This window comes from Epinephelus moara, chromosome 5 (genome assembly GCF_006386435.1).
Source record: "Epinephelus moara isolate mb chromosome 5, YSFRI_EMoa_1.0, whole genome shotgun sequence".
Taxonomy (NCBI): Eukaryota; Metazoa; Chordata; class Actinopteri; order Perciformes; family Serranidae; genus Epinephelus; species Epinephelus moara.
In genome coordinates, this window is record NC_065510.1 from 37,133,566 (window position 1) to 37,140,158 (window position 6,593).

Consider the following 6,593-nt stretch of genomic DNA (forward strand, 5'->3'; position numbering starts at 1 on the left):
AATAATAGCATAATAATATTGTAATTGACCATTATATTAGTTATATAACTGTATATTAACATTGTGTTACTGGTATATCATTTTTTATTGTCTTTTAAAATTTGATTATACGGTATATCATGGTAGTACTCTTTCCCACTTTTATTTTATACATAGGCTATATCATTTTTTATTGTAAGCAGTGTTAACTGTAACGTTATATACTTTGATATATTATCGTGTTTATTGTATTTAATGCTCATACTTAGACCTATATACCATTAGGCCTACACACACATCATGGATGCTAGAGTTGCACAATTAGACTTATTTTATGAAAATCTATGGTATATGCATAAACTGCATATAGCTTTTTAAAAACCATTACACTTACTTTCTTTGATTAAATAAATAAGTAAGTAAACAAATTCATTAAACTGCTGTAACATGTGTGATTCATGTTTTTAATTGGTTGTGTCCACATAGTTTTGACTACAATAACCCATGTTTCTTTTTTTCTTTTCTTTTTTTAAGAAATGAACTAACTTCTCTCTTCCTTATTTGGTCTAAGAAAGCTCATACGGTTAAGAGAAAATTGCAGCACTACCTCATATAGAGTGAGACCTAAACCTTCCCAATTTTGAGTTTTATCACAACGTGGCTCAAATGTTTTATATCAACCATATCATCAACATTACAAATAATGAACCGTGGATTGATATTGAAAACCATCAGTTACAACTTCACACTTTACTTCTAGCTCTTTTCTCCAAGAAAAAAAATGAAAACATTAAATGTTGTCATAAATAGAATATTAAATGCTTGAGAAAAAATGAATAAAATATTAGGCTAGAAATAGATAGAAATAGAAATTCCCAAACATGTATAACAATAACTTTTTAAAACTCTGGGAGACATGAATAAACTGTGGGATTCAGAAATTATCTGCATTAATAACCGTAATTCGGTATTTTAATGTCAGGAACTAAAGAATAAACATTAACTAAAAGATTTGGAATTTTTACGTACTTGCAACTTAAAAACTTGATAACAGAAAACTTAAATCTTGGAGTAAAATCTCAACTGAGACAGGGGAAATTCTAAAGAAAGGGGAAAATAAAGAGACTAATCTGTGCTGTATACAATATTGTTACTAAAGCTGAGAACAGTGAAGAACTACTGTAAAACAAGCATAACAAATGGAATGGGGATTTTGTTATAGAAGCAAAAGAAAAGTGTCAGGAACATTTGCAACTCTCATAAAATTACCATTAATGAAAATGTAAATTTAATTAAGTAGAAATTAATGACAAGAGTACACTATAGAGATAAAATTCAGACATTTGACACTAGCACCTCAGATAACTGTCTAAAATGTGATACCCAGAGTGACCCCCTCATAAACGCTTTTTGGTACTGTCAGTAAACTAGAAAGACTTGGGATAATATTGACAGATGAATTTTAAGAACTTGCAATTAGTTTTTTCACCAGCAATTTTTCTCTTTTAAAATGTGGAAAATAAGATACTCAACAGAATGGCAAATTATTTTTCTGTCTTTAATTTATAAGAAGCTCATATTGCATAAACAGTTTGACAAGATATGGAGCTCACTTGAACAGGGTTCATTCTTGAAGTTGGATTTCTTGAAAAAGTGATTCGGGACCTCAATCACTTGATAAAGGGAAAAAAAATTATACGTTTTAAAAAAACAACAACCCATGTTTCTTTATATGTAAAAAAAAAAAAAAAAAATACAGTAAATTGAGTTTTCTTTATTTTTGAGAAATGTCAAGAAGATGCCAATAAGAATGGCACAATGTTGTAATGGCAGAGTACAGTGTCTAGGTGATGCTGTTGCACTTGTGCAGTCTGAGAGAAGACTCTGATTGCCTCTTGTACAGTATGTGGTGGCATGAAGCACTGGTGTATATATACATATATATATATATATATATATATATATATATATATATATATATATATATATATGGGCCAATATGTCAGCATTTCATTCATTTCTATGAAGAAAACTAAATTAATTTGCTATGACTATAGTTTACACATAGTTTACGATATAAACATAGTTTAAGATATAAACTTTAAAACACACACACAGGGCACAGTGGATCCCTGAAGCTATAGGCCTATATAGAGCCATTGCTCTCTGGTAATCAGCCTTGTGTGCACTTAAAAACCAAAGAGCTTTTCAAACAATAGGCAAGTGTGAGGAAGAATACTCTGAATTTGTTTAAAAAAAGAAGCCTATATGATCATATAAAAAATATTTATAAGTTACTTTTCAGGAAAACTCATCTCTGATGAAATTCACAGGAAATGTTTATAATCTGCCCCACTTGTTTTACACACTTTGCATTCACTATTTGGGTTAATTGAACAGTTTATCAGTTGCTCTGTACTCTTGTTATGGATCAAATATAATAAAAAAAATATCTATAAAATATGTCACTTAGTCAGGGGCCATCTGTTTAGTCAATGATAGAAAAAAAGGGTCCCTTACAGAAAAAGGTTGGAAACCACTGACATGAAATAAAATAAAATAAATCTTTGATGCTGGCACTCAAAGCTAGAGATAGAGCACATCTGTCTTTCCAGAGCAGATCCAGAGAGGAAGAGACAGAGGGGAGACGAAGAGTGACTAGATCATAATCAATAGCCTAACATTTATTGATAAAACTAAAAATAGAGGTGTATTTTTTCCTTTGTTGTCCCAGTTATGATCCATTCAGTTACTGGCAACATGACATGACAGGAAGCACCAGTCCTAAATTCATTTGGGCTGCAGAGGGGCACCTGAGGGTCAGCTGGGTCACTGTGGGGTCACTTGAGCGAACCAAATGGGAACTTGGGCCGCTCAAGCACGTTTCTGGTGTGACATGGGTGCACTGTGGGTGCAAATTACCTACTGGCACCTACTGGCACATTTAACATTAATGTTTTCAATGCTGTGCAGTGGATTCTGTCATTTGCGGTACCGTTTAATTGTGTTGCATTACTATTACTCTCTGTATAGACGAATTCGGCGAGCGATTTGTGTATGCTGCCATCTTGCGGCGGCGCCATTGCTGCGGTGACGTGTCAGTCATCAATTCATTATGCTGTCATTGTGAACTGACTCTCTACAGTGACAGCATCATGAACAGCTGGATTGATGATGTTAGACGGTGGCCTCTGGGTAACTGATGAAGGTATCTTAAATGAGCACCGATATAAATATAGAAATGAATCATTTGTTTGAGCGATAAGCAGGAAAGATTAGAGTGATAGGGAGATAATAGACTGTATCATTAAACGCTGTGTAATATAACGTCAGCATACGTTACGTGTGCTGACGTTAGCTAGCAGCGTGACATTTAATCATTATGGACAGGCTACGTGACTAAAAACAACAACACGTGTTTGTGTTTTGTTTTAGGTATTCAAGAATATTTTATTGATCGCCTGGCCTCCGATGACCAGAAAAACGGCAATTACAGGTCTCTGATTGAGGGTCAAAATTACCTGAGCTCCGGATGGGTCGGGCAAATTTTACACCGCCTTTTAGACGACCATCACATCATATTGAAGGCGATCAATATTGATCGCCTTCAATATGATGTGATGGTCACGTAGCCTGTCCATAATGATTAAATGTCACGCTGCTAGCTTGCTAACGTCAGCACACGTAACGTATGCTAACGTTATATTACACAGTGTTTAATGATACAGTCTATTATCTCCCTATTACTCTAATCTTTCCTGCTTATCGCTCAAACAAATGATTAATTTCTATATTAATATCGGTACTCATTTAAGATACCTTCATCAGTTACCGGAGGCTTGTCTAACATCATCAATCCAGCTATTCATGATTTAATACAAGTCTGTTGTGTTAGACTGCATTAGTTTTGAGCTACAGTTACCTAACAAACTGGCAGCTGAAATTAAGCATGAGTGTGTTTCATTAGGACATGCCCTGGATACATTAAGTGTACGTGTCCTGTGCATCCAGGTGTAAACGTGCAGTGGTGATTGTAAGTGTGTGCACGGCTGAGAGAAAAAGAGATAGAGGCTGTAAAAGAGGATGCCCTCACTTAACATTGTGAGTTCACAGCTTCCATGGAAATTCAATGCATCAGTGTGGCCTAAGCTGACTTAGTCTCCTCTAAGTTCTCTCAGCCATCATCAATAGCTTTATAAGCCTCATTGATATGTTGGAGTATTGAACAATGGGGAGCTGTATTAAGAGAATCAATAGATTGCGACAAAAAAAATCTCATTGTGTGCCAAAAATAGAACATCCCCACATACACAAACTCTGTAGGACACAGTGCACATCCGGCAACCCCCCCACCCCCATGTGGTCTATCTGTTAGTGGGATAAACCTTTGCCAGGGGTGCCATTCTCTCTGCCACTCCTCTCCCATGGGTCCACCAGCAGGAGCTATCATCACTCTGAGGGCTGTGGAGTACTTTAATTGAGGCGATACAGGAATTCATCTGCAGGACTTTCTACTTCAAATGGATGGACACAATTGCAAAACAGACAGAACTTCACATGAATCTTAGGCGTAAAACCAGTAAGGTATTTCGGTGAAGCATACAGGTTGATAACAGCAGGTGTAGGTGCAGGTGAAGGTGGTCACCATCCACTCAAGACTTATCAGGTACCATGTGAGGTGGATTGCACAAGTTGCAGAGATTACAACAGCGTCAGGTAAAACGAATCAAGGTTTGAAGGGTGTGTTCAGCTTATCTATGACACGAAAGTGTCCCCGGTGATGTGAACGCTGCACATCATACCTCATCTGCCCTCCACGGACCCTCCCGCCCCCGTGGAGGAAGCACTTCTAAACCTGAAGCCCAAGTGAGCTCAGCACACACACAGGGAGCATGGACTCACTGCGCCTGCCACAGGTGAGAACAAGCATGGTTTCTATTGATCTGTACGCTTTGTTACTGATGTCACATTGAAAAATCTTGGAATATCATGTTGTGTTTTTTAGTTTGAATGATGATAAAATAAGAAATGAAATAAAAAGCCCACATGCCTTAATGGTGAGATTTATACATTATGATGTTAACATACTTTACCACTAGTTTGGTAAGAAGGGTTGATGTACAAAGTCATATTTCTAAGTTAAAAAGGGATTAATGCCAATGACAGACTGGTAGAAACAATTTATCAATACTGCTATAAAAATGTTTTATTGAATGACAACAGAACACACTGACCAATGACATGTGAAATTAATGTTTATCAAAAAATATTCAATGATACTATTATCAATATAAGCCATTATTTAAAACACTGGTAAATCATACATAAAAGAGAATAATATGATACAATATGAATACATTTATATGTAAGAGAATTTATCACTGGTTAATGAAGACATTCAAATAGCAAACCGATTAAACATATCTCAGTCCAAGTGTAACACATTTTTTAATATCGATTTAGTTGGTAGCTTTCTCTTTGTGTCATACTGTTGTCTGAATGGAATTTTACTGCAGCTGGACCATGTGATGATAAGATCAATACCCTGGCATGTGAGGGAAAGTGTGTGTGTGTGTGTGTGTGTGTGTGTGTGTGTGTGTGTGTGTGTGTGTGTGTGTGCGTGTCTGTATGTGTGATTTCTCTGAACCTGATGTCCCGACAGTCAAAATGTAATGATGATTTGTTACTTAGATAGACTTAGCCAATAGTCAATGAGGAATTAAAGGGAAACAACATCCATTTTCAAAATTCATACATGTTATTCCTTTGGTCTAAGACAGTCTAAAAATAGTAGTCGACATGAACAGCTCCCTCCCATATCCAAAAACTAGAGTGCTAAAATTAAAATTTTTGATGTCATAGGGTGTAAGGTCTGTAGCCGCTCCACAGACAATGAATGGGAAAGACTTTCTAGATGACAGTGAGAGCACCCGTTGTGATTTTATCGGTAAATTTTATGTTTCAGAAGTGAGAACACTACAATAGAACAGAGCTCATAAAGAAAACAAATATTCTGTGGATCCACAAAATCAGTCTCCTATCCATTGTCCATGGAGCAGCTCCAGACTTTATACCTTATGACATCACAAGTTTGAGACATACTTCTCTGTCTTTAAGAGAGAGTAGCTCATGTTCACAAATATTGTTTGAACTTATCTTGGCCTTGGAAATAACACATGGGAATTCTTAAATTAGGTGGTGTTCTCAAAGTGACGCAAGGAAGTATTATGATGGGCCCTGGTGTGAGCTATCATGCATGTACTGACACAAATAGAGACTTGACATTGGATAACATGACATACATGTTACCCAGCAATCATCATTGCATATCAGACAAAAATAAATGAATAATTTAATCGAATAGTCATATTGTTTTAGACAGCTACTGAGTATCTAAAAGAATACAAAAGTAAACCATGGCGTAGATGGCTTTGCCTTTTTGAGGACATATTTAGCAAATGGCACAAATTAGGAACATTCTTTTTTTGTCAATTCTCTGTGACCTTCAAATAGTGACACACAAAATTGAAGAAGCAAACATTGTCCGTGATGGATATACATCATTTTGGATTTAAATCCTCATAATGTTTGCTTTTTTTTCTTTCTTTCAGCCA